The sequence below is a fragment of the Eurosta solidaginis genome, chromosome 2 (genome assembly GCF_040869045.1).
Source record: "Eurosta solidaginis isolate ZX-2024a chromosome 2, ASM4086904v1, whole genome shotgun sequence".
Classification (NCBI taxonomy): domain Eukaryota; kingdom Metazoa; phylum Arthropoda; class Insecta; order Diptera; family Tephritidae; genus Eurosta; species Eurosta solidaginis.
Window position 1 is genome coordinate 39,959,728 of NC_090320.1, and position 19,825 is coordinate 39,979,552.

The 19,825-nt window shown below is 34.6% G+C and overlaps 1 protein-coding gene across 14 annotated transcripts in view; it reads left to right on the forward strand.

Annotated features, from left to right (window-relative positions):
* LOC137239601 (early estrogen-induced gene 1 protein) overlaps window positions 1-19,825 on the forward strand; it is a 384,687-nt gene that overhangs the window by 177,762 nt on the left and 187,100 nt on the right. The window contains exon 1 of one of the 14 annotated variants that reach the window (XM_067765086.1): window positions 1,678-1,761. The exons of the other annotated variants lie outside the window; for them this stretch is intronic. The gene's annotated coding sequence lies outside the window, so the exon portion shown is untranslated. Of the gene's footprint in view, window positions 1-1,677; window positions 1,762-19,825 lie in introns of those variants that run through there. 14 annotated transcript variants of the gene reach the window in all.

Here is a 19,825-nt window from a genome sequence, read left to right on the forward strand (position 1 = left end):
CTACTTTACTGCACGTCAGTGTTGTGATAGCTGCATCCTGTAAAGATCGAAAAAATAATTTCTAAGCAGTCATGACGTTCTGAAGTTATTATTGTGTTTATCAGGTTGTTGCAATGTTATATTCTCATTTTTGATTAGAGTTGCATGCGAATAAAGTTTGGACAATACGGCTACGGTTTGAAGATACGGCTTAAGGCGGATAATACGGATACATTTGGATAATACGGAAAGGATAAGTTTAGATCACAAAGATAATGTGTAGATAACACGGACGAGGTCGGATAATACCGGATAAGCGGATATTGTCTGGATAATACGGATAATGCCGAAAACATAATTTTTGGAGAATACGTATAGGGCCGGATAGTCTCAGATAACACGGATAATATCTGGATAATAATTATAAAGTCATAAATAAATAAAATAAAAAAATACAAGTCGCGATATACATACATATGTACTTCCAGAGATATTTAGGCCGAGCTTCTCTTCCAATTTGCGTCGTGCTCCTTATATATTCGCTACAAATTGGCGGGAAGGGACCTGCATGATTTACGCCGAAGTCCGAAGTATGAGTTTTCACTGAGAAGCTTCTCATGGCAAAAATATTCATGGAGTGTTTGCCAAATCGTTGCCGAGTGCCGATCCCGCTTAGAAAAACTTTTCTAATTGAAAAAAAACTTGCTAATAAAATTCGATGTTGCTTTGCCGGAGAATGGAACTCATGAGCTTCGATGTGGTATGCGGATAATTAGATAGATAATTTTGCATAGTGACGGATAACACGGATAATATCTGGATATTACGGATAAGATCGGATAGTACGGAAAATGTCAGAAAACACGGATAAAGTAGGATAGTATCAATTCAGGTTGGATTTTATAAAAAAATCTTGATAGAGTAAAGAGTTAAAATGAATAATCTGTATGGGAGGAATAAAACGAACAAATTTCGTATAAAAGTCGATTAATACTTAAAGCATTTGGGTTGTTCCATAAAATGGGAAGTCCTTTAACGCTACAATCTTAACCGCAACCGTGAAATATGTATACAGAGACGATGCAGAATTAAGAAACAAATTAACAATTTGAAGAAATCCGGGATGAAGTTTATACAGCACGGATAAAAATCGGATAAAATAAAAATATTAGCGAAAAGCTAGATAAATCTTTGATAGTACGGTGAAGTGGGAATGCAACGCAGTAATTAGTACATACACTATCAGATCCGACTAACTTAGAAAATTTTGATGGATAATTTAATTACTTTGGTACAAAAAGAAATTGCCTTGGTATCTTAAGAGAACGTTAAACATTTTTCTTGTTCAGATAATTCGGTTGAACTTTTAAGAATATTCCAGATAAATTATGGATACTCCATATAGGACGAGTATGAAATGTGGATGAACTGGTGCAAATCGCCTATGAGAGTATTTCTTTCTTTCATGTGGTTGTAAAACAAATATCATACCATTTTTAGAATTTTAAATTTAGCTTAATCCTTAAATAATTAAAAAGATCTAGCTCGTAAATTCTTTGGTGTGTATATAAAAATTATACATTAATTTCTTCCATGAAATATTTGTTTGCAAAATACTTTTATATAATCTCTGAAAAATTTTCCACTATATATTCAATGCCAATATTTAATAAAAAATATAATTATTTTTTCTTTCAGGTATGTCCACTGCAAATTTAAAGGAAAAAAATTTACAGCAGCCCATATTAGCATTTACATATTCTTTGCTTACGCATTTAAAAGGTATTTATGTGCATTTTTATTAACACAAACGTTAATTTATTTACGCCTATCACTAATTAGCTGCAGATGCAGATGTGATTTTATCGCTCTTGAAAAAAAGGGTGGAAAATTTAAATAAAATTGTATACTAATTTCAAGTGGCAGTGAATGCCATTTACAATTGAGTCGATTTATAATCAGGCAGTAATTTCTTACCTCCAGATTGGGTTTTCTCCCTTATTAACTAACTTCATTGCAATTAAAATTAATTCAATGCCGACCTTTTCCCTTCTTATTCTCTTTCTTCCCAGTTATATTTTTTACTTTCTTAATATTCCAATTTTTAGTTTTTGGTTTGTTTTACGTTCACTCCCTGAGTATTTCTCTCTTTTTATCTATTTGCGCTACTGGGTGTAGTAATATATTAAAGTAGTGAGGTTTAATAGGTAAACAAGTCTTCGTATCTATGATATCTAGCTTGTATGTTTAGCACCAGCATACTCACGTTAACATCTAATAATCTCCCATGACTTCTGCTACGTCAATCCATAATTTGTTTACCCCAAAAAAAAAAAAAAAACAGTATGCGCAATAAAACAACTAATAAAAAAAAACAGAGGAAAATTGAAATAAAAATTGTTTCATTAGGATATTTGCGTATTTTTAATGCTAATTAAAAAAAAAAAAACAGCAAAAGTTTAACAGCTTATCGGCTATCTACTTTAATTGTGCCTATTTTCATGCCAACCATATTAAATTAATTTTACTTTTAATTCTACGTCTGATGCGTTTCTTCTGTTTTAATTATAGCTTTTATTATTTTAATCTTATCTTTTGCTTTTATGATACTTCTGCTGCTAATTTGCTTCTTTGTGAATGTAATATTCTTATTAACTTATTCAATGGAAGGTAGTTTTTTTTTTGAACGATATTTGCTTACTTACCTTTATCATCGCCATTTGTGTGAGATGAATCAGATTCGCATGAGCAGAAATCTTAAAGCTATAATTCAAACACTTAAAATCAGTCTTTAGCTACACGGTGAGCAGAAATTTCAAAATTTCTAAATTTTCATTAACACCAGTTCAAGAAAATGGAGCGGCTCCGTTTTATAAGGCTTTTTTTTTGGACATAGTGGAGCACGTGCACAATGACCTTTTCACAATATCGAATTCAATAATGTGATGTTGGTACGCCTCCAATAACTTCTTTAGGCCCATTAGTGCACTTGGCTGCCAAATATGTGCAGCTTGCGCTCAATATTTGAGAAGGATCCAATTCTTGTGTCGCCAACATCAGCTTGAACAAAATTGAGCTCACCATCACGTACAATCGATGGGACCTTAATCGCAGCAGGGATCATCGCTCTATGATCTATGATTTCCTTAAATTGAATGGATAAGAGCCATTTATTTGCATATACAATATTGAAAAATCAATATTTTTGTTTTTGAAATTTGAATTTAGGTTGAAAAGTATGCTTATAAAAATTCAAAATTTTTATTTTGCACTGCCTTACCGTCAGTTTCCAGTGATTTTAGGTTTTTTCTCTATTTAGTAGAAATTTAGGTCAACTCGCACACAGCCTAAGAGTTCTTGAAAATCTCTTCTAGAATATTTGAGTAGATTTGATTGAGTTGCCTCCGGAAAAAAAGAAATAATGACAGCATAGAAATCGATAAAATGCGAAAATTCACAACAAAAATAATTCTAAGGCGATTAAGAACAGTCTAATTGTGCAATCCATTAAACATTTCAAATCGTATTGTTTTAAAATTTAACTTATAATATTTTATCTTTCTAATTTATGTTATTAGTCATGTAGTTTTCTAAGACTGGGTGTGAGTTTGCCGAAATTTAGGCTGGGTGCGAGGTCGCCTAAATTTTAGGTACCTAAACTAATATTCCACTGGAACTTTCCAGCACTGCAACAATTTAGGAAAAAACTGTTAAAACTGTGCGAGTTGATTTGACATACTAAATTGTGTGTTTATGCGGGAAATTATACCCAAAAATAGAAATTTGAGACTTGTATGGTGTTTGCAGTGTTTGTGCAGGACAGGGGTCAAGGGAGAAGTAAGTATGCATATATAGCAGTGAAAGAACGTACAGCAGCTCCATACTATACAGTATTTTATGCCAGACGTCGTGGAGCACATGCAAACAGACGTTTGCCACCATATCAAGGCATGAATACCCCTGTAACTGCCACTGCGCATGGCGTCAATAACTTATTTTTGCCCAATGAGCCCACCGCAATCCATATTCAATTCACATGACGCCCATATTTGAGAAGGATCCAATTCTTGTGTCGCCAACATCAGCTTGAACAAAATTGGGCTCACCATCACGTACAATTGATCGGACCTTAATCGCAGCAGGGATCATCGCTCTATGATCTATGATTTACTTAAATTGAATGGAAAAGAGCCATTTATTTACATATACAATATTGAAAAATCAATATTTTTGTTTTTGATATTTGACATTTGAATTAAGGTTGAAAAGTATGCTCATAAAAATTCAAATTTTTCATTTTGCACTGCCTTGCCAACAGTGTCCAGTGATTTGGGTTTTTTCTCTAGTTAGGTAGAAATTTAGGTCAACTCGCACACAGCCTTATTAGTTTTTGGAAGCACACTTTTCAACCTAAATTCAAATGACAAATTTCAAAAACAAAAAAATGTTTTTAATTTTGTGTATGCAAATAAACGGCTCTATTCCATTCAATTCAAGTAACATATAGATCAGAGGGCGATGACCCATGGCGAAGGCGCGACGGAATGTACGTAGTGGTGGGCTCAAAATTATTCACGTTGATGTTGGCGGCACAAGTATTGGTTTCTCCTACGCAAATATTGGCCTAAAATAAGTTATGAAGGCTTGCCAATATCACAGTTTTCAATTCGAGATTGTGGCAAATGACCATGTGCCTGTGCTCCATTATGCCAAACAAAAAAGCCTTATAAAACGGAGCCGCTGCATTTTCTTGTAATGGTATCTTGGGATAGTGGCTTACCGGTGACCCTCCTTTACCCATGGGTATTAAAAAAGCAACAAAATTATTACATTTACTATTTTATTAATATTTTCTAAGCAGAAATAAACAAATTAGGTTATTAAATGAACTCGCACAGTTTTAACAGCTTTTTCCGGAAAGTTCCAACGGAATATTAGTTTAGGTGCCTAAAATTTAGGCGAACTCGCACCCAGCCTAAATAGATTTTTGTTCTCTCATTTGGTCTGATATTTTCAAAATGTCTTTCAAACTTAAATAAATAATTATTGTTCTTTTTTTTAAACTCAACTTTAAATACAGATAAAATTTTCTCTTTTTTAGTTTTTATATTTAAAAATATTTTGTATTTTTTATATAAATTTTATTTTGTATTTTTTCATCTGAATTTTTTTTTTAAATTTCATTTTAAAATCGTTTTAGCTGAGTGTTTTTTTTTTTTTGGATTTTGTTTCAAATGTTTTCACGTTTTAGTGCTTTATTTTATTTTTTTTAATATAAATAATGATTTATAATTTAATTTTTTTTCTCTATTTATAGCTACTATTTTTCATTTCTGTATGTTATACAATATCAACCGACATTTCAAAATTCAATTCAATTATTTGTAATGTATTTTACTTGTTTATAATTTTGGATTTTTAGTTTAACTTAGTACAGTGAAAACTTCCTTGGGCGAACACTCACTGTCAGGCAACTTTTACTCACCAAAAAGACGTGTCCGCTTAGGTTAGGTTAGGTTAAGAGGCCGTGCGTGAGTGTTACCCACACTTCCACTCGGAGCCATTTTTGTCCATTGTGAGTGCCCTCAGTAAGTACAGGGTGGCGGCAAATTCGTTTAGCCCCATTACTTCCTAGTGGTCCTCAACGAACCACTTGCTTTCCCTGATGAACCAAAGAAGAAGCGAGGCGTCCACCTTCCCAACCTCTGCCAGGCTGTCGAAGAAGCGTGAGCCCAGAAATCTGAGCCTTCTTCTTTGAGGCGCCGGACATCGGCAGAGAAAGTGATAGATAGACTCCTCTTCCTCGTCATCCTGACAGCTTCTGCAGAGGGAGCTTGTTGGTATTCGCCACCGTCGGAGGATTGATGCGATAGCACAGTGACCTGTGATGACACCCGTTAGTACCCTCACCGCAGATTTGTTCAGTTTGAGAAGGAAGCTGGTGCCTTTCCTATCGAAGCATGGCCATAAGGACCTTGAGACGTCGCTGTCAACCCTATTGGTCCATAGCAAGTCCGTTGCCCGTTGTGTCCGCTTATGAAAGGGGGTTCCTAATTACGACTTTTTTTTAGTTATTTTATAGATTAAGTACTCACAGCTTTTGATTTTAAAAACACAGTGTGTAAACCTATGCTCCGAACGAGATCTAAGGCCCCAGTTGTGTAAGGGTAATGTCGGAAGATGTCTATGTTATACTGTACCGACGGCCTTAAATAGAGCGTACAAGCTGGAAGAATAACGCAAACTGCAGTTGCCATAACGTTTATATAGACTGCCGCGCGATAGCAGAGCTTCTGGGCATAATTGATGCCAAAAAGGCGAATGAACTAGGGAAAATGTCAAAAATCACTTCAAATCAAACTTGCAGCATTTTGTAGCATTTTACGATATTTTATGACATATGTAGGTCCTGGTTTTTCAGGGGGTTTTTCAGTTTAGTCGTTAGATAAAATTCTGGAAGTACAATAAACACAATCAATCCGGAAGCCATACTCTCCATTTACATAAAAGTGATACTAAGTAGTGAGCTTTGTTAACGAAAATTTGGTTTTATTTGGGAAATACCCAACGTAACCAACAAGACGTTTTTCAAACGTCAGTATGTATCTAACGAACATTCGTTTGCTTGTTATAAATTTATATATGTTCTCATATCTTGTCCGCTTAAGTGGAGTTCGTGTCCATCCAAAAGAGGTTTTGATTGATTTGTTATCAAAACAGGTCCTAATGTCCGGTGATAAGAGGTTTGTGTCCGCTCAGTAGAGGTTTTTTGTACAATTCAACAGCATAAAACTGTCCGCGTCCAACAATGTGAGCAACTTGCTCTAAAAATTGTACCTAAAACTTGGTGCATGAAAAATCGTCCGACCAAGGAAGGTGTCCGCCTAATAGAGGTGTCCCTTAGAAGAGAGTTTTCTGTATTACATTAATTTCTTTGTATCATATAATACGATCATTTAAAAGTTCAATACAATTCCGCACCAAATCCAATTTTAGCTTAAATACCTGCAAAAAATTTATATTTAACGAAACCAATTACAGATTTAAATGCGCTTCAGCGCGGTAATATAAGCAAAGGTATAGAGTAAATATTGTACAATTGTGTACGAGCCAAAAACAACAATGTGAGTCACTTTGCCAGTTTACTTAACAGCAAATCGGTTAGTTATCATAAAGGACTTATGTACATATAAAACACTTGAAATGTTTATTTTAATCTGGCTTCATTTCATGTTTGTTAACATTGTTTTGTTAGGTTATCTTAAGTTTGTTGACAAAAAAATAAATAAATAAAAAAACATATATTTGCTCTCGAAAACTAGCACTTTTAAATAAGTAAAAGGTGGAAGATGTCTGAGTCTGATGAGTTTTCAATATAATTTAAATTTTTTTTTGGTTTTTTACAAGCGTTTGTTTTGCTTCCTCGCTTTTCTTAAATCTAATGAAATGTTTTTATTGATTGCTTTTTCTTCAATATTTTTTTTAACGTTTGAATTTGTTTAGTTTATTCTTTTTTTCTTCTACTTGTTTTATTAATTTAGAGTTTTATTTAATATTTACCGGATTTTTTTTGTGAAATTTTTAAAATAGTTTATTATTTTGAAATTTTTTTTGTTTAATTGTTACATTTAACAACATTTAATCATGTAAGCAATTGCATTTTTTTCACATTGTTTTCGGTTTTTACAGCCTTAAGTACTTTTTCGTTGAAAAGAAAGACCTTTAATATGTAAATTTATTACTTCTAATTTAGTTGGATGGCTCTATGGCAAGCCAAGCGCGGAGCTGTAAAGTGTCGAAGATTAAGAACTTTCGACTAACAAAGTTATTTCTGTCATTAAAAAGAGAGGACTGTATTCTGACTGGTCATTTACTTACACTAGGATGTGAGGGTTGGAGGAAGAAACGATCGGGCACTCGTGCCCTACGCTTTCTAGGCTAAGACTCCAGCTGTTAGGAGGGATCTAGAAGCAGCAAGTGGCATAGGGCCTGGCAAGCTTCTAGTATTTGCTCAGAGGGCGGAGATCAGTTATAACATAGGTCCTGGTTTTTGATAGGGCTTTTCTGTTTGGTCGTTAAACAAACTTTTTGTAACACTAAGGACTCATTCAGTCTACATAAGGTCCTCATGGATCGTCCAGTTCAACCTAACCTAAACTAGATTGATGTTTTATTTATTAAATATTTTTTTTTTTTTTGTCTTTTGCTAAGTTAATTTTAGGTTGTGCGGAATTCTATTCAGACAATTTTTTGTGAAGTTTTTTTTAATATTTATTTTTTCATTTATGTTTTTTCCAAATTTTATTTTTTTAAATACATCTGTTAAATTTTTTTTAGTAAAATAAAATAACATGAAGTACTATAAAGTAAAATAAATTAAACTAAACTAAACAAACCTGAACGAAACTAAAGTAAACTAAACCAAACTAAACGAAATTAAACTAAATTAATCTATACTAAGCTGATCTAAACTAAGCTAATCTAAACTAAACCAAACTGAGTGAAACTAAACTAAACTAATTTAAACTAATCTACACTAAACTTAACTTAACCAAACTAAACTGTGGTGTTATATTTTGATCGAGAATTTATAAAAAAAATTGTTTTGATCCTTAAACATCTTTTTGTTTGTAACTTGTATTTTTCTTCGAAATTTAAAATTTTCATTCGTCTAAAACAGTACTGCAATTTGCAATTAAAAAATAAAAATCTAAGAAGCTGCAGCATTGAATAAAAGAAACAGTTTCTAAGCATAAGGAGAGCTAGAGGAAAAAGGTGAAAAAATTTTAAAGAAACAAAACTTAAAAAAAAAGTAACAAAAAAAAATAATAAATACATAAATAAACATTTCTCAAGAGCCTTTTCAATAACATGAATATTTGCGAGCAGTTTAATTAAACTTGTTTTAAAGTTTAAGTCTAAGTTTGTTTGAATTCAAACTTTATCTAGTTTAAAATTATAAAAAAAGGAAACGAATCCGCAAATTCCCGCCTCAACTTATCATGATTGCGAATTTTTAAATTTTTTTTTGTTTCCTGCGCTTTTCTAACAAAATAACAAAATTGCGTTGCCCCTATTACTGCGTTCGCCAAATATTGCGGCTTTTACACAATATAATTGACGTAGAAAAAATTCACGAAAAATATCTAAGCTTATTTGATAATCAAAGAAAATAAACGTTCCAACTAAATTTACTTTCATTTTCACAACCAAAAATAAAAATTAAAAAAAACAAGTAAAGGTGTCTAAGTTCGGGTGTAACCGAACATTATATACTCAGCGTTAGCTTCAATTGCACATTTCATTTCAGATAAATTACTTTTCTACATAACACGTGGCACCGACCTTTTAAAAAAAAATGTCTCCTCATTTCCTCTTACGATAAAATTTGATAAGTGAAATTTCATTGATTCAAAACTATTTTTTGCTAAGTGATAGCATAGCTTATTATTCTAGTCTATGACCCTTTTAAACGTGTTTTATATCTAAGTTGTCCGTGGTCTTCAACCGATCCCGTCCATTTTTAATAGAAATATTTTCTGCTATAAGGAAAATATGTGTACATAATTTCATTACGATATGTTAATTTTTCTTCGAGTTATGGCTCCCGAAACATAGAAAATTGCTTAATCATAAAAAGGGCGGTGCCACGCCCATTTTTTAAAATTTGAAGTTTTTCCTATTTATTGTTATAAATCCACTTGGGAAATGAAATACCATTGTTATAAAGCTCTTTTTGCAACGATATAGCTTATTTTATTCGTCCACGACCCTTTTAAAGATCTTTTATATAAAAGTGGGCGTGGTCCTTAACCGATTTCGTCAATTCTTCTTCAAAGCATTCTCTATAGTAAAGGCAACCTCTCGGTCGAATTTTGTTACGATAGGTTTAACGATTTTTATTTATGATTAATAATATTTGTAAAATTGATTTTATCACAAGTGGGCGGTGCCACGCCCATTTTAAACATTTTTTTTTAATTTTTATCAAGAGTCTCAATATCAGTCCACATGTCAAATTTGAACATTCTAGGTGTGTTATTTACTAAATAATCAAGGTTTTTGTGTTTTCCAAAATGTTATATATGTAAAAAATGGGCGTGGTTAGCATCCTATTTCGTTCATTTTCAATGCCAATATATTCTGTGTCCAGAAGATATCTCAATATTTACTCAAGTTTTCGTGTTAGCGGACAGACGGATGGACTGACGGACGGACATGTCTCAATCAAATTTTTTTCGATACTGATGATTTTGATATATGGAAGTATATATCTATCTCGATTCCTTTATACCTGTACAACCAACCGTTATCCAATCAATGTTAATATATTCTGTGTGCAAAGCACGCTGAGTATAAAAACGAAAAATAATACAAAGCAGTAATCGAAAAACAGAGACCTCGAAACTTGATACCTAATGCTATTTCCTAGTTTATGAGCACGAACGAGAACATGCATATCTGTGTCTGTATGTCTTTATATGTGAGGAAGCACGATTTTTTTAAGCGGAAAAAAAGCTGGAAGTAAAACAAACATTTCCATAAAAAATCTTTAACGGAAAATGTAAATGAAAAAACTCATTAAAAAATATCTCAACATGTGGGCTTTGTCTGTCTAGTTGTCGTAAACAGACAAACAAACAGGCACAGTGATTGCACCCACTGCAAAGGCGTTGAATTGTAAATTTATTTTTAACATTATGAAAGAATAATAACGGGCGCACCATTGAAAATAAATATAACAAGTAAGGAAGGCTAAGTTCGGGTGTAACCGAACATTACATACTCAGTTGAGAGCTGTGGAGACAAAGTAAGGGAAAATCACCATGTTGTAAAAAGAACCTAGGGTAACCCTGGAATGTGTTTGTATGACATGTGTATCAAATGGAAGGTATTAAAGAGTATTTTAAGAGAAAGTGGGTCATAGTTCTATAGATGGACGCCATTTAGGGATATCGCCATAAAGGTGGACCAGGCCTGACTCTAGAATTTGTTTGTACGATATGGGTATCATATGAAATGTGTTAATGATAATTTTAAAAGGGAGTGGGCCTAAGTCCTATAGGTGGACGCCTTTTCGAGATATCGCCATAAAGGTGGACCAGGGGTGACTCTAGAATTTATTTTGTACGATATGGGTATCAAATGAAAGGTATTAATGAGTATTTTAAAAGGGCGTGGGCTTAAGTTCTATAGATGGACGCCTTTTGGAGATATCGCCATTAAGATGGACCAGGGGTGACTCTAGAATTAGTTTGTACGATATGAGTATCAAATGAAAGGTGTTAATAAGTATTTTAAGAGGGCGTGGGCCTTAGTTCTATATGTGGACGCCTTTTCGAGATATCGCCATAAAGGTGGACCAGGGGTGACTCCAGAATTTGTTTGTACTATATGGGTATCAAATGAAAGGTGTTAATGAGTATTTTAAAAGGGAGTGGGCCTTAATTCTATAGGTGGACGCCTTTTCGGAATATCGTTATAAAAGTGGACCAGGGTTGACTCTAGAATGCGTTTGTACAATATGGGTATCAAACGAAAGGTGTTAATAAGTGTTTTAAAAGGGAGTGGGCCTTAGTTGTATGTGTGGACGCCTTTTCGGGATATCGCCATAAACGTGGACCAGGGGTGACTCTAGAATTTGTTTGTACGATATGGGTATCAAATGAAAGATGTTAATGTGTATTTTATTAAAAGGGCGTGGGCCTTAGTTCTATAGGTGGACGCCTTTTCAAGATATCGCCATAAAGGTGGACCAGGGGTGACTCTAGAATTTGTTTGTACGATATGGGTATCAAATGAAAGGTGTTAATGAGTATTTTAAAAGGGAGTGGGCCTTAGTTCTATAGGTGGACGCCTTTTCAGATATCGCCATAAAGGTGGACCAGGGGTGACTCTAGAATTTGTTTCTACGATATGGGTATCAAATGAAAGGTGTTAATGAGTATTTTAAAAGGGAGTGGGCCTTAGTTCTATAGGTGGATGCCTTCTTCGAGATATCGCCATAAAGGTGGGCCAGGGGTGACTCTAGAATTTTTTTTGTACGATATGGGTATGAAATGAAAGGTATTAATGAGTATTTTAAAAGGAGTGGGCCTTAGTTCTATATGTGGATGCCTTTTCGAGATATCGCCATAAACGTGGACCAGGGGTGACTCTAGAATTTGTTTGTACGATATGGGTATCAAATGAAAGATGTTAATGAGTATTTTAAAAGGGCGTGGGCCTTAGTTCTATAGGTGGACGCCTTTTTAAGATATCGCCATAAAGGTGGACCAGGTGTGACTCTAGAATTTTTTTGTACGATATGGGTATCAAATGAAAGGTATTAATGAGTATTTTTAAAAGGAGTGGGCCTTAGTTCTATATGTGGATGCCTCTTCGAGATATCGCCATAAACGTGGACCAGGGGTGACTCTAGAATTTGTTTGTACGATATGGGTATCAAATGAAAGATGTTAGTGAGTATTTTAAAAGGGCGTGGGCCTTAGTTCTATAGGTGGACGCCTTTTCAAGATATCGCCATAAAGGTGGACCAGGGGTGACTCTAGAATTTGTTTGTACGATATGGGTATCAAATTAAAGGTATTAATGAGGGTTTTAAAAGGGAGCGGCCCTTAGTTGTATATGCGAAGGCGTTTTCGAGATATCGACCAAAATGTGGACCAGGGTGATCCAGAACATCATCTGTCGGGTACCGCTGATTTATTTATATATGTAATACCACGAACAGTATTCCTTCCAAGATTCCAAGGGCTTTTGATTTCGCCCTGCAAAAGTTTTTCATTTTCTTCTACTTAATATGGTAGGTGTCACACCCATTTTACCAAGTTTTTTTCTAAAGTTATATTTTGCGTCAATAGACCAATACAATTACCATGTTTCATCCCTTTTTTCGTATTTGGTATATAATTATGGCATTTTTTTCATTTTTCGTAATTTTTGATATCGAAAAAGTGGGCGTGGTCATAGTCGGATTTCGGCCATTTTTTACACCAATACAAAGTGAGTTCAGATAAGTACGTGAACTGAGTTTAGTAAAGATATATCGATTTTTGCTCAAGTTATCGTGTTAACGGCCGATCGGAAGGACAGACGGTCGACTGTGTATAAAAACTGGGCGTGGCTTCAACCGATTTCGCCCTTTTTCACAGAAAACAGTTATCGTCCTAGAATCTAAGCCTCTACCAAATTTCACAAGGATTGGTAAATTTTTGTTCGACTTATGGCATTAAAAATATCCTAGACAAATTAAATGAAAAAGGGCGGAGCCACGCCCATTTTGAAATTTTATTTTATTTTTGTATTTTGTTGCAACATATAATTACTGGAGTTGAATGTTGACATAATTTACTTATATACTGTAAAGATATTAACTTTTCTTTTAAAATCTGAATTAATACAATTTTTTTTTTTAAATGTGAGCGTGGTCGTTCTCCTTTTTTGCTAATTTTTATTAAGCAGACATATAGTAATAAGAGTACCGTTCCTGCCAAATTTCATCATGATATCTTCGACGACTGCCAAATTACAGCTTGCAAAACTTCTAAATTACCTTCTTTTAAAAGTGGGCGGTGCCACGCCCATTGTCCAAAATTTTACTAGTTTTCTATTCTGCGTCATAAGTTCAACTTACCTACCAAGTTTCATCACTTAATCCGTATTTGGTAATGAATTATCGCACTTTTTCGATTTTTCGAAATTTTCGATATCGAAAAAATGGGCGTGGTTGTTGGCCGATATCGTTCATTTTAAATAGCGATCTGAGATGAGTGCCCAGGAACCTACATACCAAATTTCATCAAGATACCTCAAAATTTACTCAAGTTATCGTGTTAACGGACAGACGGACGGACGGACATGGCTCAATAGAATTTTTTTTCGATACTGATGATTTTGATATATGGAAGTCTATATCTATCTCGATTCCTTTATAACTGTACAACCAACCGTTATCCAATCAAAGTTAATATACTCTGTGAGCTCTGCTCAACTGAGTATAAAAAAAAGAATAGAATGTGTAATGCATTCACAAAATTTAAATTGTAAATTTGTCAAGTCCCGTTTTTTGATGTAAAGCATCGCACAAAAAAATGGCAGTGGAAATTTTTATTTGAGATTTTCTATGAGTTGTGTAATTGAAATTATGCAAACCTATGAAAAATGTTTCGAAAAAATTTTACGAAAACTTCGAACTATTTATTTATTTGGAGTTCTCTTAATTTTGTTGAGTTTGCAGTCTTGTAGCCCAATCAATATTAGACTCACAAAGTATAAGTTGTAAAAAAAAAAAAATAAATGTAGGGCGCGATAACCTCCGAAGAGATCTAAGGCCGAGCTTCTCTTCCGATTTGCGTCGTGCTCCTCTTGATTTTCCCTACAAATTGGTCGGACATGTTTCATGCCGACTCCGAACGGCATCTGCAAGGCAGATAAGTTTTCACTGAGAGCTTTTCATGGCAGAAATACACCCGGAGCGCTTGCCAAACACTGTCGTGGGGCGACCCCGCTTAGAAAAATTTTCTTCTAATTGAAAAACCTTATTTCTAAAATTTTGATATTGCTTTGCCCGGTTTGAACCCAGGGCATGCGGCGTGGTAGGCGGAACACGCTATCATCACACCACGGTGGCCGCCAAGGTATAAGTTGTAGGTTTCACAAAATTCGCGTTGATTTTTTACCATTTTTTCCGAGGGGTGTTTTAGATATTCTTCCATACCAAGTTTGATTTTTACCCTCTTTCTTTGAAGCTGATGCTGTGCGGGAAAAAAGTGGTAAAATTGGTGCGGTTTTTAAGCGACCTTAAACTTATGGTTTGTGAGACTAAAATTGATTGAGCTCAAAGGTTGCGTACTCAAAAAAAAAAAAATCAGAGTCCTAAACATAAATAAAAATAAAATAAAAAAATATTAAGCACTTCCTTTATATAAATGGACAAAAATCAGCGAAAAATGTCGCAAAAATATTTATGAGAAATAAAAATATAAAAGTGGAGCGCACATTACTTGGATTGGAAAGTTGGTAGGAAAGGAGATTTTTCTTTTTGTATTGTGTCACGGGCTGTCATCGACCTCTGAGTTAAGGTCTAAATTTTTAGCCTCTAGCTCGTCGAGAAGTTACTTAAAACCCGGTTTCAAATTTCCAAATTATTATCTAATTTTTTCGATCCGTGCGCCACCTAACGGATTTTTTTCTCCTTTTGTTCCTTTGTCTTAACCTGTCTGAGGTTTCATGTTTGTAGCTCAATGAGAAGTTACTTTAAAATCGATCGCAAAACACCAAATTACCAAATTCTTACCTAAATATTTCGATCCGTGCGTCACCTAAAGGATTTTTTTCTCCTTTTCTTAAATTTTCTCGGCGTCTTATCCTATGTGTGAAGTTTTACAGTTGTAGCTCAATGAGAACTTACACAAAAATCAATCCCAAAATTCCCTCCGTTTCGTACGGTTTACTAGCGAATCTTTTTGTATCGTGCCATCGGCTGTCATCGACCTCTGAATTAAGTTTGAAATTTCAAGTCTCTAGCTCATCGAGAGGTTACTTAAAAGCTGGTTTGAAAATTTTCAAATTCTTATCTAATTATTTCGATCCGTGGGCCACCTAACGGTTTTTTTGCCTTTTGTTGCATTGTCGCGGTGTTCTAACCTATGTGTAAAGTTTCACGTTTGTAGCTCAATGAGAAGTTATTTAAAAATCGATTGCAAGATTTGTATGAAAAGCGGACAAACATTCAAGCGACCTAATATAAAGGAAGTAAAAATTGGAAATGTTCGTAAAACTTTCTATAATTTACTAATTTTTACGAATTTTTGTTGGAGATTGGATTGGAAAGTTTCAGCTAAAACTGCTCGATATTTTGTCTTAAAATATCTAAAAAATTAGTAAAATAAAATTTAATCGATTAAGTTTGAAGTGCTATTTTTCTCTTCGCTGCTGTATGTCTAGTATTCTGGGAGCACTTGCCTCTTTTTTCGATACGGTCGAATATAAAAGATTTGAAGTAGGGCAAATATAGATATAAAAAAATACTTGGCGCGATGCACCTTCAAGGAGATTTAGACTGAGCTTCTCTTACAACTCGCGTCGTGCCCCTTCTTAGTTTTCTCTACAAATCGGCGGTGTAGGTTCCATGTTTATGCAGACTCCAAACGGCATCTGCAGATAAATTTTCACTGAGCAGCTTTTTATGGCAGCAATGCATGTTTGCAAAATCACTGCTAAAGGACGACCACGCTTAGAAACAAGTTTTTTTTTTTGCTTATTGAACACACGTGTATCTAAATTTTTGACGTCACTTTGTCCGGGACCTTTGATGTGATAGGCGGAGCTCGCTATCGCCACACCACGGCGGCAGCCAATAATTTAGATATAGCGATCGATGTAAACGAGATGGAATAATGCTATTTCTTTGTTAGCTTTAAGTATTAGTTATAAACTTTGTATTTTTTTTTTTATTTAAAATTTCAGTTTATTCGAAACTAGCAAGTTCAACGTAACCTTGAATGATTCACAACATATTTTTGCTGTCTTGTTGGCGATCCACCTTTTATTGTATGGCAGTGCTACCTAGAAGCCTCAACACCTCTTGTTATCTCTTTCTTTCTTGTGCATACATTGCCCTGCACCAATATTATCTCTGTTTGCGTCTTTAGTGGTTGGGGCTTAATTGCGTTCTCATGTGAGGTACAACTCGATAAGGTTCTTCACAATCTGAATCTCATTGTAAATGAAGAAATAGCCAATCGGCGGCAACTCGTCGGTTGCTGAACTGTAACATATTTACTAACTCTTTTAAATGATAAATCTCATCAACTCGAACTCCAGTTTTTATCGCAAAAACTTGTTTTTAATATTTAACCGGTCTTATTCTTCTAAAGCACAGGTTCATATTTCCGGTTTTAATGTCAGTGTTGTTTTGAAGCGTCAATAAATTTGAGAGCTGTCTCTCACAAAACATTTTTTCAACCATTCGTTAAAAAGCTCTGGTCTGTTTGCAAGGCCTATTCCACTCAATCTCACTCCCACTCGGTCTCATATCAATTTCCATTTCCACTCTCATTTTAACTATCAATCTTACTACTTCACCAAACGCTGCATGGTAGATCTCATGTTGTTGTTGTTGTTGTTGTAGCAGTGCTTCGCCCCATTCAATAGGCGCGACCGATCACAAACTGTCATTAATATCCTCTAACAAGAGTCCAAGGAAACTTGCAGTTTCAACAGGGGTGTACCATAGTGAGAGGGGTGATAGAGGCGTTGGTTCCCCATTGCAATTGAAGAGATGGTTGGTATCATGTGGGGACACATTGCAAGCAGGACATACATTTTGTATGGCGGGGCTGATTCTGGATAGTTAAGAGTTTAACCAGTTGCAGTACCCAGATCGAAGTTGAGCTAGAGTGACGCGCATTTCCCTAGGGAGAGTGCATTCCTCTTCTGCGAGTTCTGGGTATTTTTCCCCAAGAACTGGATTCGCCGGGCAATTCCTGGCATAGAGGTCCGACCCCTGTTGGTGGATATCACTGAGGACCTGCTAGTGCTTTTTTGTTTCATACGGTTGTGTTCTCAAGTGCCGTATTTGATCATAATGCCTACGCAGAAGACCTCTTAAGCCCCTGGGAGGTGTGGCCTCATCAATCAGGATTCTGTCGCTTGACCGTCTAAGTGATTTTGGCCGTTTCGTAATAATTCACTCCAGCTATCCCTGTTTCCCGATAACTGCCGCCAATTGGAAGCACCAAGGGAGGCCAAGTCTTTCCCCAACTACCTCTCCCAACTCAGTCGAGATTTACCCCTTCTGCTTCCAAACTGCGGTGTCGACTAAAATACTTTCTTGGCTGAAGCATTTTTGCCAGCGAAGGCTTTGGGTTTTTATTCGCTGTGCTATCATCAAGTCTGCGTAAAGCTCATACAGCTCATCAATATACGTAATATTTAAGATCTGTCTGGTATAATTGAGGATGAAGCATGTTCGCTGCCACTCCAACTCTTTCAACACTCACGAATTCTTTCAATCTCACTCCCTCGGCGCCTTCTTTATATAATGCACCAAATATTGGATATTTCCTTTAAGCATATATCTATCCTATGCTTCTATATATAAGGACGTATTATAAATCTTAACCAAATTCGATTCCTGGTGCACTTTGCGGAATAAAATTAACTATATGGTACTAATCTAAAGAAAGCCAATACCGAAATTTAAAGCAAATCTATATTTTCTTATATAGCTCACTTCCCAGAAAAAAAGATTTCCTATATGTAAAATTATCAAGGTTAGAAAAAAGCACTACGTATCGAGTTTGAAGTATTTGCGATAGTTAGATTCATAGATCATATTGTTGTGTCGGAAGGTTTAGAGTGGTGTTAATAATATAAATGTCGAATATAGATGCGATACGCTCCGGTAGCATATTGTTGTTGTGTCGGAAGGTTTAGAGTGGTGTTAACAATATAAATGTCGAATATAGATCTGATACGCTCCGGTAGTAGCTCGACTGCTCCAGACATATGGTATTTTTGTCTCCTCGAACGTCCGGGCCTTTGTCTTTCAATCACCTCCGACGGAAGAAGTTCTTACCAGAACAATTGTTAAATTAAGTAACTAAAGCAAGATAGTATAAACGTTTTTGAGAAAGTTGTCTTTACAATCATCACCATTTGAAAAAGATAATTTATTAGTATGTGACACATTTAATCCCAATAACCATTTGACAAAACAGTGCCATGAAATCAGATTGAAACTTAATCCCCTTATCTTGCCTGTCTCTTCTCAGCTATCGAACAATTCGAATTGTAGGGACCAAATGTTTTAACCTTTTACATAATATCTAAATATAATAAATATAAAATAAAATTGTTGGATATTCGGTAATACCCCAAAATTACCACGCTCTTGCTGCTAATCCTCTTAACCCAATGGTAAGTAGTTTACTATTTTCTTTACCCGTTTTGCAGGGCAACTAACAAAGTATAAGCATTAAGTAAAAATGTGTAAATATCAAATTAAACACATACCTGAAAACAAAATTTAACTTTAATTCGAAAAAGAAGTAAAGTAAGCGGAAATAAAATTAAAGCTTTGAATGAAAAAGAAAAATAGTAAATTCTCCTACAGAGTTTATTGATGATTATGAGCTAACGAATTACTGTTTAAAACTTCCGTTAATAAGTACGAATTTAATGTATACATACGTACAAAGGTTTTAAACATAATGACAACAAATCCCCAATAAAGCATATTGAAAATAAAGCAAAAAGTTTGATATTAAGCGGCGCGCCGTAATGAAAATAATAACTTGCTAATGACAAATATGTATGTTTGCAATCGATGACTCAACAGACTTTAGGTGAATGGTAATATTTTGAGTATAAGTATGAACAACAGTATTGCACAAATAACAATTAACCGTTAAATTATTAAACCCTAGCCGGCAAGTAATATAAAAAAAATATTTTATGAATGAAGGTGCTTAACTACCAATTGCCAATTAGCAATTAGGGAAATGATTGGCATAAAAAAAATAAAAATCTGGCTGCAATTGTATAGGGTATATGAATCCGAAAATCTCTTAAATAGTGATTATTCGAAAAATAAATTTATCTACATATCTCCTTAATTTCAAAACTGCTTTCGAAATTCTTTTAAATATTAATATTTGCAAAAAAAAAATCTATAGATATTATTGGACGTGTTTCTGAATTTCACTTCTTCATCAATGCACTGCTAAATAACCAATGTTACTAAGTTCTGCTGAACGCGCCTGTAAATATTCCACACAATTTGGACTGAAAGCATATAGTATGTACCCAATTGTCTACAAAAGGAATAGCACCAAAAACG